This window comes from Puntigrus tetrazona, chromosome 24 (genome assembly GCF_018831695.1).
Source record: "Puntigrus tetrazona isolate hp1 chromosome 24, ASM1883169v1, whole genome shotgun sequence".
Classification (NCBI taxonomy): domain Eukaryota; kingdom Metazoa; phylum Chordata; class Actinopteri; order Cypriniformes; family Cyprinidae; genus Puntigrus; species Puntigrus tetrazona.
In genome coordinates, this window is record NC_056722.1 from 1 (window position 1) to 11,683 (window position 11,683).

Here is an 11,683-nt window from a genome sequence, read left to right on the forward strand (position 1 = left end):
TATCATGCTCAAAGCTAAGAGGCTTACTCAAGTCCTTACGCGTGTATTGTACTGAGATGGAAGACAGACTGTTGTGCTTAGCTGTTGTCAGTATGTGAGGTGGAGGTTACAAAGTACTGGGTTTTAGGGGTCCTAATGATTTGGGCATTTGACAATGTCTAGTCCTCATGGCTGTGCTTTGTGATAACTGGACCAGAGTACACCACCTAAAAATTTGAGCTACGAAAATGTAATTGTAAGTGTAGGCTGTATGGAGCAGGTAAACTAAAAGAACAACTGTGTCCTTCACAGAGATGCAGGTGAAGTCACTTATGATCGGTGAGAGGGAGAACGACAATATATGTCTGGTGATCATGCCTGTTACCTGTGAAGGACTACCACTAAAGCTCCATAAAGGTCTTTTGTAATGTGTGCCAAATTCTCTCTGATTTAAACCGATTCCCTCTCTACAAAGAAGGCAGTCTATATGTGTTGAGCTACATTACTAATATTGCCCAGTATTATTGCCTTTTCTACCATGTTAGATGGTCAAACTGAGGTACAACCTGTATTATTAGCTTACAGAAATTGACATGGTCTTTTTCCAGAAGGTACAGTACTGTTGGGACGCCTAAAAATCTACAGACTTTGAAAAATCTATAAATGTTATCCATCAAGGAGGTAACGTACACATTTTGATTTATTTTCTTCGTCATGAGCTTTGTCTCAGAATGCACTCCAACTTTCCAGCGCTATGAATGAGTTGTGGCTGGGTTGCAGGGAGTTGCTGTTTATTTCATGATGTTGTTCAGTGATTCTGCAAGCAGCACTTGAGCGTATTCCAGACTCCTTGTTTTGTTTTAGATGCTGGTTTAACTGTAAATCTAGAAGCAAATGCAAATCACATTGTGCTACCGTGATATACCTTGAAAGTAGAAGCACAAGGCCGCGTGTTGCCAATCCATGCTAAGGTTGAAGGTACTGACTTCTCTTCTGTTACTAAAAAGGAGCTTAATGTACTTTTCAGTTAGGACATTATCCAGACGGTATAAACTTTTCCATTTAGTAGTAAATTGGCCATTATGAAAGTGCAGCCTTCGGTCTGGACTCCGCCTACTGTATGCCTTGAAACAGCAAGTTGTTACTTGTTTCGTTCTGCATTAGTAGATCCCTGACTTGACTACCTTTGATTCAGGTAGATGCGAAAATGTGGTGCATTGTATTGTTACAGGTTTATGATGGTGGATTTACTGGCTAGTTAGCTTTTTTTTTTCTTTTTTTTTTTTAGATTTTCCTCTCTGGTCAAAGTAAAAATCCTTGAGTTGAGAAGAGGCATTACAATTTGAGGTTCCATGTTGGTCTAGTGTCTGATCTTGAGCCATGTACACTTACTCACAACTCCATTTACTTTTTTACATTTCTGAGGTGCCCAAATCAATGGTGTCAATCACGTGCCTTTCTGCAGTCTATGCCTTGAGATTATATGGACATGGTTTCCAATAACGAATACTGCATTGAATAAAAATAATAAAATTATGTTTGTTTTTTCTAAAAGACGTGAAAAATCATATCTGGCAGTTTTTAATGCTTTCACGGTAGGGTACTTCCTGCTCAGGCCATGTGTTAAAATAATCTATAGTTTTGTTTTTCATTGCTCCTTAGTATGCAGTCTGCTCATTAAACCAAAGAGGCAGACTGTTTTCTTAAGCGTAAAAGAGCAACCAAATCTAAAGTGCTAGAAAAAAAGAGTACATTTGTTTTTGTTACATCATCAAGTTTCTACTTATTGGATGCTAAGAATTTATAACTAGAGATTATTTAATAAAAGCCATCTTTGTGGGTGAAGATGGTTGTAATTGCTACTTGTACATGTGTACACCCCACAGGTTTAGCTTAGATAATGATCTGAAAATATCATCACACCAATAACAGAGTATGATTTCAACACAGTTCCTGACACGTTTGTCTAATCCCACAGAGTTCAGGAATGTGTCTAAGAACGCTGATCCTAATGTATTCATTTATATGATAAATTATCAATTCTGGTGCTATAGCAGACAAAATATAATAATAAATGCTGGCTAATGCTTTGGAGCTGGACGGCAGCTGTTTGGCAATGCAATCATGTACATAAATTCATACAGAAATACTTTGATTATAGACTTTGGTTTCCAGGCTTTTCAGAACAACTATAATAAATCCTTTCAAAATGCTGTTGAATGATCAATCTGTTGCTAGTTAGGTTTTCCATCTCTCAAAAAAGCTTCTTCCATCTCCTGCTATTCACATTAACCCTTTTTGCACACATGATAAACCACCTCAAGTGAGTGTAAAAACAAATATAGGAATTTTCACACACTTCCAAAATTTGTATAAAAACAGGGGTGATACAATGAATACATAGCTACTAAGGTGTTTTTTGACTCTTGCATAAGGAATGTCACAATGGGGACTCTAAAATCAAAATATGAACTCTTTCCCTTTACTCTATATATAACTGGGACACTTTGTGCTGCATTTCACACCTGGATGATAAATATTTCAAGAAAGTTTAATTTAAATTTAATGACTGTAAATAATTACAGGTAAATTCTCATAACAAATAATTAAAAATGAAATTAAAAAATAAATAAACAAAAAGGTTCATTAGTTATTAATTATTTATACCTTGCAATCCTTCACAAATCTTAGAAAAAGTCTTGGTGAGTCCACTCTAAGATATGTAAAAGTTTCATTTATTATTATTATTATTATTATTATTATTATTATTAGCCTTTATGAATGGTTGAGTTATATGACTTATATTTTGCATATGACTATATTAGTTGAGTCATTTCATATTAATTGTTTTATTGTTTATTATATGTAATACATTAATCATTAACATTACTTTAACTCTCTCTCTCTCTCTCTCTCTTAAGAATATTGTTATTTTGAAAACCTAAATTAGCTATATTATAAATGTAACATATAATGACATACAAATACTGATGTTCTATTAAAGATAGGGAAATATAATTTTTGATTACATGACAAACTAAAACCACATAATAAAAAACAAACAAATGTATTTCAATTAGACCGATACAAAATGCACTCAAATATCGTTCCACTGCATAATTTTTTCAGCGCAGATAAATTATATTTAGCCTTTGCTTCACTTCCAGGCTGAAGAATAAACATTCAAGGCCCCAGAGGAGTTGAAGAATAGGAGCCATGCAGAGCTACTGTGCACTCTCTGCCCACTAAGCAGATGCTGTAGATATTAGATTGTTTCTCTCTTTCAAAGAATAGCATTTATCTCTGTGTGCTGAGCCTCCTGGATTGGAGCAAGTTATTGTCTTTGTGAAGATGTCGGGATGTCTCACTTCAGTGGAATAAAGGCCGCGATGTGGCCTGTGCGATTCCTGGAGATGCATATGTTGAAGCCTACATGAAGAATAATTTGGCCCTTCTATGCACGCCCAGCCTGGGAGATTAGATCCTCCCGCTATGCTGGTTAAGATGTACACTCCACTCTCCGGTCAAAGCATCTGCATTTTTGCTGGTGATTTGAACTGATGCCATTCCTCTGCCCGCATTACGGCCTTTATTATTCCATGATCACAAAATAGTTTCAAATATCCGTTGCTTACTGATCAAGATCTTTTAATTCATGAGAATAGAATGCAAAGACTTGATTTGGTGGTGTGTGTTAGATGGCGGTTTTTAACCATCAATCATCTATCTGAAATAAATTTATGAAATTATCTGAAAGTTTCAAGACTTGGTTTAAGTGGCGAAAACATTACATAAAAAACACTTCAAGCCAAGTATAAAAAAATCCCCAAAATATGCAACTGTGTGTAAATGAATGGGAAAGACTAACACTGAAGTATTTTTGCTTGTTCAATAAATCCAAGCCAAGGTTTGTAGCCTATATAACAGTATAAATCCCCTCATAAAATACATTTATACACACACACACACACACACACACACACACACACAAAACCATTGAGTACTACAGCCAATTGAAATATTTAATATTTTTTTTATATGTTAACAACTGCAATTACAAATCAATAAATTTTAAATTTAATGTCTGAAATTAATGATAATATTTTAATGAAGTAAAGAGAGAAGAAATGTAAATATAAAATAATCTATATTCTTAATGGAAAATTAATTCTGGACAAATTTGGCAAATTACAGCCATTGATACTTGTATATTTCATACAAGCCACTGGATGCAAATTAAAGGACCGCTTTTCGGACTGAACTTAACAATACAATAATAATAATATATTTATTTATTTTACTAGTTTTTTTTTTACAAAGATGGTGATAGCGTCAGAGGCCTACACTGAGACCTGAATTTATTCCATGGCTGGCTGCTTGGAGGGATAAATGTATCTAGTTAAATAGAACGAATTATTATCTGATTGTATTCCCAAATATACATATTTGCTATTTAAGCTTTCTCTATCTTACAATCTCATTGGATCTACATTTACATTAGACAAACACAGATCCTGGAAGAAATGATGGATGGCTTCACTTGTGTCATTGTAATTAGCCTCTTGAGAATTCATTGGCAACCGCCACAGAAAACACCTGATTATGCTCTAGGTACATATAAATCCATCACTGCCAAATCTCCGACAGCAATTACAGTAAAGCTACTGTTTGTTGCATTAGAGTTTAGATATGCTTCCATGATGTAAAAGCCTAGATTTCTAAATGATTGAACTAGTTTTGATATGGGGTACTGTTTGATAAGATTCTGGCGTTTCTCAGAGCTTCCATTGATACATCATTTGCTGGCTTTGTGGTGTTTTTTTCCTCCTTTTCTTCTAAGAAACTGCCGACTGGCCATGTCTCCTGGTAACCCTAGACTAAACACCTCAGATGTACCTCGCTGATGCAACTGCACAGTCATCATCCTCCACTCCACAAGCGCTAATGAATAAATTGGAAGATCATACTGTATATAAATTCCCAGGCATCACTGAGGAAGAATGATGTGAAATTTGCTTAAAAAAACCTCCAAAAAAAAAAAAAAAAAAAAAAAATCACATTTATGAATCTTCATATACCATGGTAGGTAGCTAAGCCAAACCTTTGAAATTGATAAAAGTGTGTTATATTGACAATTATAATATCATTATTATTTATAATTGCACTTATTTTATAATATTATGTATATATAACTTATAACTTTATATAAATTTTAGAATTTTTCTTTGCATTTTATTGATCTGATAATCCATCTTTCATGAATGCGAGCATAGTAGAGTCAACCCACATGCTAGAGTAGCATATCATAGACTAAGACTTTCATTTCTGTCCTCAAAATATTACTTTCATTTACACGAATCCCTTTCTGAATGTTCACACTGAATATTATGGAACTTGTGTATAAGTTCAATTTGTATTAGACTGTAATGGATAGTTTTTAGCCATCGATTGTTTTCATGGAGGGCAGTGTCCAATCCAACACACATTCATCATCATAAAAAGAAAAGCTGTTCAGATTTGAAACGATTAACTCAGCAATGCATACAAGCAGATTTAGCCTTCGTTCTGATTGTGAGACAATGCTGGCTGCACTGGAAATTGCTTTTATCATATAACAGTTATTTAAAAAGTAAGAGGTTAATATCCTTTGAATTGTATCTATAAAACAGCAAGTGTGTGGCACCAGGACGGAGTTACAGCTCCAGTGGTTTATAGTACACAAAAACCTCTGAAATGTACTTAGAGTGGTTCCATGACCACTAAAAGACAGCATGCAGTCATTTTTGAGCATATACCAAAGCACAGCATCCGATGATAGACGTTGTCTCAAACTCAGCAACAGGTGGAGTATGTAGAGAATCGGATACAAGATAAAAATGATTGTTACCTGCAGTGCCTGATGATAATTTCTTCATAGATGCGCACAAATAAATTTGCATTCTGAGAGATTTGTCAGACCACTATCGCCAAAGATGGCTGGAGCTAACTATGGATATGTGGTTTGGATTTGGAGGTACGTGTTCTGTTCTGCAAGAACTCCTCGTACAGGCACGAAGGTACAAATTTTGTCTTGGGAATCATTGATGGTGCTACTTGGTATTATTTCAAAGTCTCTCAACAACTAGCTAACCAGCTCATATAAATACTAAGTGAAATTAGTGATTATGTAATGCTTTTGTATTTTAACCACAGCCATTTATTTTATGAGAGATATATATATATATATATATATATATATATATATATATATATATATATATATATATATATTATTTTTATTTTATTTATTTTTCTATATATTTTAATAGTTCACTACTGTTGTAGCCACTGCTATACATACACATGGTAAAATTAATATCATTATTATCTAAACTAGTTTTGAGGAACTGTTTGACTGCATGGATGGATTGATAGCTGATATTTGACTTCCAAATTCTCATCCCAGTTTGGGAGGAAAATTATATGTTTGTTTATTTGCACCAAATGAATTGTAAGCAAGATTTTAGAGAAATCTTATACTATATTACTCTTACTTCATACTTTCACAGAAATGCATCCAGACATACCCACACGCACTCTAGAGATAGAGAGAGAGAGAGAGAGAGAGAAATGCAGAACAATGACATTTATCAGCCTAGGAGGATAAAGTATAATGTGGAATATAAACAGTCATATTAGAATCTTTAGAATCTGGCGATGAAGGAAAGGGACCTGTGGAGTTTCAACTAAAATGCTACTTTTTTGTACATTTATTGGGACAGAAAAGAAGAAGAAGAAGAAAAAAATAAACATAGTACAGAAAGAGGATGATTTCCCATTTTGTTTCTTTGCAATTATTTGACCAAAAAAATATTTGACCAAAAGACATCTCTTTTAATGTGTTATCTCTGTTTAATAAGTGACTACACGGTAAAACAAAAAAACACATTATAGGAATATTTCATTATAATATTTAATTATATATTATAATTATTGAGATTGCTCCTGTAGGATTTTGTGTATATTATCACACTTATTATCAGCTCACAGCACTGCACCATCACAGGCATCTGACTGCACTTGCAATCTTTTTTTATTGTTTAATTTTAGATTTAATTTATTTATTTTAACAACAACAAATAAGAAATACAAAAAAATGTACTTCAACTCGAGCTGGTAATATTATGAATAGAAGCAAACCATTGTAAAATAATAAAATGCCTCTTTACAAATATAGTTTTCAATTCTATAAGACAAAATGACGGACTGGGGTAGTTACTGTGATGTTTCGTTGTTTCTTTCTTTTATGCCTTTTTTATTCTGACAGCACCCGCTCACCGTATCTGGTGGTGATTGCGAATTATGTAATTTAATCTATCTAAATCTGTTCCCATAACATCCTCAACATCTTTAATGGTCTGGGGTGATTAAATTCGGCTAATTTTAATTTAAGAATCTACCTTTACATTTATCCTGGCATCAAAAAGCCCTAAATGGAGAATCAATGCGACTCATGGATGTGATCACAATCAAATCTGAAGTGACTAAACGATTAAACCTTGCACAGTACCCACGAGGCTACTGACAATGAAAATAAACCAGATCGAATCTTAGTCCTCTGAGATGTAATGCAAACGATACACGGAAGAAAAATGAGCGATAGTATGCTATATTAAAATTTGAGACAAGTGTGGAGCTGATTGTTACGATTTAGCATGATAACGTTGATGATTTGCCAACAACCAACTAAACCAAAGTCCACTAGCGATCCCAATCATGAATAGAGTAAGGCTTACAAAACCATCTGCAAAAGAGCAGAAACAGATGTAGTCGTACCAGAATGAAAAGGCGCTGATCTAAAACTTATTTGAGAGACAAGTAGTAGTATTGTCTCACCAGCGAATCGGTGAACGGAGCCGGTAAAGCGAGATGTAATATACCAACTCATCCCACATCCATCGGCCTTGAGATAGCGAAGCGCTGATCAAGTTATCGAGGAAAATAACTTTTCCTCACGACGCCATCAGAGATGATCTCGCGCTGTCTGTGTACTGGCAACCCATCTGAGCCCCTTTCAGCCCCAGGAGGGAGATAAGCAAACAGGCTTCAGAACTATGAGACTACGCTGTTCCTTAGAGTAATGGATGAAAATATACAAGATAATCCTACTGTTCTGCTGCACACCCCGAGACTCACTCAAGGGGCCCGAGCTCGCTTGCTTAGCATTGTTAGTCCTAGATGCTAGATGTAATTTTTAAAGTAATAGATCATCCAAAAATTTCTACACTTTTTATTATATCTATAGAGTCCAGCCCACAGGACCGTAATTTTGGCAAATTTCCACCATTGTTGGGTTTTTTCACAACGAGCACCTACTCTGAAAAAGAGAGCTGCAAATTTATATGACTATCTGGAATTAGTTAAATTTGGTACTGCAATACAATTCTCTGACTGCATTTATTTCAGTGAAATTAGTGGAGTTTGCCAGTGAAAGGCTGCTGAGCAAAAGAACCACGCATCCACCTCATGCCTTATTAATATAACCATTTTTGTGGGAATGCATCCCCTGCTTCTTTACAATGTAGACACGTTTGTCATGATTAAGCTTATTGATTGCACAATACTATTTAAACTAAACTGATAGACGTATGCGCATCCTGAATCTCCACATTCTCAAATCTACAATTACAAATGCTTTGAATCTGTATCAATCAATCAATCAATAATTTTATGTATATAGCGCTTAACGCATACAGGTTGTATCAAAGCATCAACAGTATAAAGCAGAAGAATACAAATGATAGGGAAATGGTAACAGTAAACAAACAAGCCGCCGTTAACATTTAAAAATTCTGGCTAGCTGGGCTATAAGTGTTAAAATTGATCTAACTGAAACTGTGGACCAAACTTAACTGAGAGAGTGAGAAACACAGCCATGCAAAGCATTACACCAACACAGACTTAAAGTAGCAGCTAACGTGATGATAGGCTCTTCTTAAATGCAACAGCAGTGTTTGTAGCCTATATGAGTCTTCAGGCTTTCTGACAGGCTCTGCCATTTTTGGTGCCTCAGTCAGTCCAGAGGAACAGTGAGTAGTTGCCAGTACAAAAGTCAGAAGTCTAGACTCATAGGCAATTTCAGCACTTCTTGTCTGTTTAATACCTTGCACCCCAGGCTGCTCCTCTGAATGTCTTATTGTAATCCCCTCTGCTGCATGGCTATCTGGCATTCAGGAAATGTGACCCTTTCCAATAATTTCACTACATGGATTTTTGTTGATTCCTATGGTACATATGTCACTCTGTAGTGTCTCTTCTTGCCAAAAAGCCAGCGAACACAGCGTGAAAGCTTGTATTCTGAGTAATACAGTTTGAACTAGGCACTATGAGAGGGTCACAAATAAAATCTAATAAATTACTCAGTGGGGTTGTCCCTGTGTCTACTTTTAAATAATACACTAATAATACTAATAATAGCACACAAAGTGAGTCTGTTTTTCAGATTTTCATATCTAAGGCCACTTTACACTGCAGGTCTTATGTCAATTCTGATCTGTTGTAGACAAATTAAAGTTGACTCGATTTTATCTACAACCTTAGGTTTTTCAGTGATGTACAAATAGAATCTCTTTGATCTGTCTGTTTCTACGACAGACGCAGATGCTTGCTCCAACTACGTCAGGTTTATTTAGCATACAGACCCAATCCAATCAAACCTCTAGAACTATGTAATTTTTTTTCTATGCTCATTTATGGGCTGTATCCAATGGTCACATGGGAGAGAGGAAAATCAGAATTAAATATGGAATCCATGAAAAGTGTAAATATGGGTGAAATGACAAATGCCATAGGAATTTGATATTCTCATTTAGATTTTCTTGGGAAGAGATCTCAATAGTTATTTGTCATCTAATACGAAAACCAATCATGTATTCTATCATCTATTTTTATCTCTTTATTTTATATTACACCAGTTGTTCCTATTTTTTCCAGATCTCAGTAGGGCTGGGCACACAGCCACACAAGACCACCAATCTACCTAGTTTCTTCAAAAATTTGTGAGAATCATTAACTCAGTAAATTAACCTTGGCAAAGTGGCAAAGTTTTGAATGAACGAGTTTCCTCTATTTCAGTGTACTGTGGTACTGCTTTAAATTTGCTCAGATCTTAATAATTTCTACACTCTAAAAGAATGGGTCTTGCATAAAAGCTGTACATCTGTTCATCGCATTTTCCTTTATGTGTTATTGACAAGTCCAATATGAGAGAGTTGAAACTATCTACAAGAAAATTAATGAGGCTCTCTAGCAAAAAGTATTAATTGAATCTATGATATATAATCAGCAAACTCTATTTACATTTAATGTATTTAAGGACACTAATGTCGTACAACAGCAGAATATCCAATAAATTACTTCAGCAGTGAATGTATTTATAGTTAAGAGAATGGACTAAGCATACAAGAGAAAATACATGATTCAATTTACTGTGACGTCTCTTTGATTTTTTTTTACACATCCCCATGTGCAGCTTATATGCAAATGAATAGCCCTAAATAAAAAAAAAGTGAACTGCCTCTGGGTTGTGAGAAACGTCTGCAGTTAGTCTTAGAAAGAGGGGATTATGGATTATGCGGCGCCTTGCCTCCATATCCACTCATGAAGTCTGCTGGGATGTAGCCCACTGAGATTGACATGAATCAAATGGCACAGGTCAGCCAGCTCCAGCCTCAACATCCCAATTAAAACCAGACAACACACTACAAACCTGGATCATGGTGTGCTGTGTAATGTGCATCTGACCTTACTTGCAATATCTGACAGGCCACTTAGTAATACCACAGGACAAAATCCTGGCCTCAGAGGCACAGATTGAGATCACATGAGGAATAATTATAATAGTCATGTACTGACGAGGCTAGAAATGAAGTCCTGATAGGAATGTACCAATTGGTCTCAGGAAAATAATAATACCGTACAGCTTGGGCACCAGCCACATGATGACTATCCACACATTCTGCATCCTGGCAGGGTAATCACTGCTCTGTTTAGCTTTAGGACTTGCTATCTTCAATACCTTTTGAATTTGCATCATGGTAAGTGATGTAAGATGTTCCATTTACCCTTAAGAATTGTTGGTATGAAACTGCTGCTTCTACCCAGGTTCAACATATATTTTATCTGGACCAGCCTGATTTATACTTGGTGTCACTTTAATAAGAGGCCTAGTGAGAAGCTCACATCATAGCTAGGCACTGACTCCAGGAGAATAGCAACAAAATGAAATGGATTACCATTCATCAGCACAGCCATGATCCTATCTGGCAAATCCAAGGCAGCGTGAGACACGCAGCTTCACATTGCCTTGCCACCATGCCATAACATTCTGAGTACACCTCCTTTCAGGAGACCTCTGTCTTCTATGTACACCTACAATGGTGCCTTTGCTGGTTTAGGAAAGGAGCAGGTGTTTAGGCAGCCCTGAAGTTAAATCTAGAGTTGGCACTTCAAAGAATGACTGCCACTGGATGCCCACAACCTGGACTGAACCAGCTTGCTTCCTTGGGTCCAAACAAGAAAAGAAGATTAGATGTATAGTAATAGGTTCTAGAAAAGGCTTAAGAGGAAGGAAGTATTCTAAATGTCTTTTCTCACTGGACGTAAGTACTACCACGTGGTATGCAAATCCATAGTGTCCTTACAGGTCCAAGCAACATCTTGACTG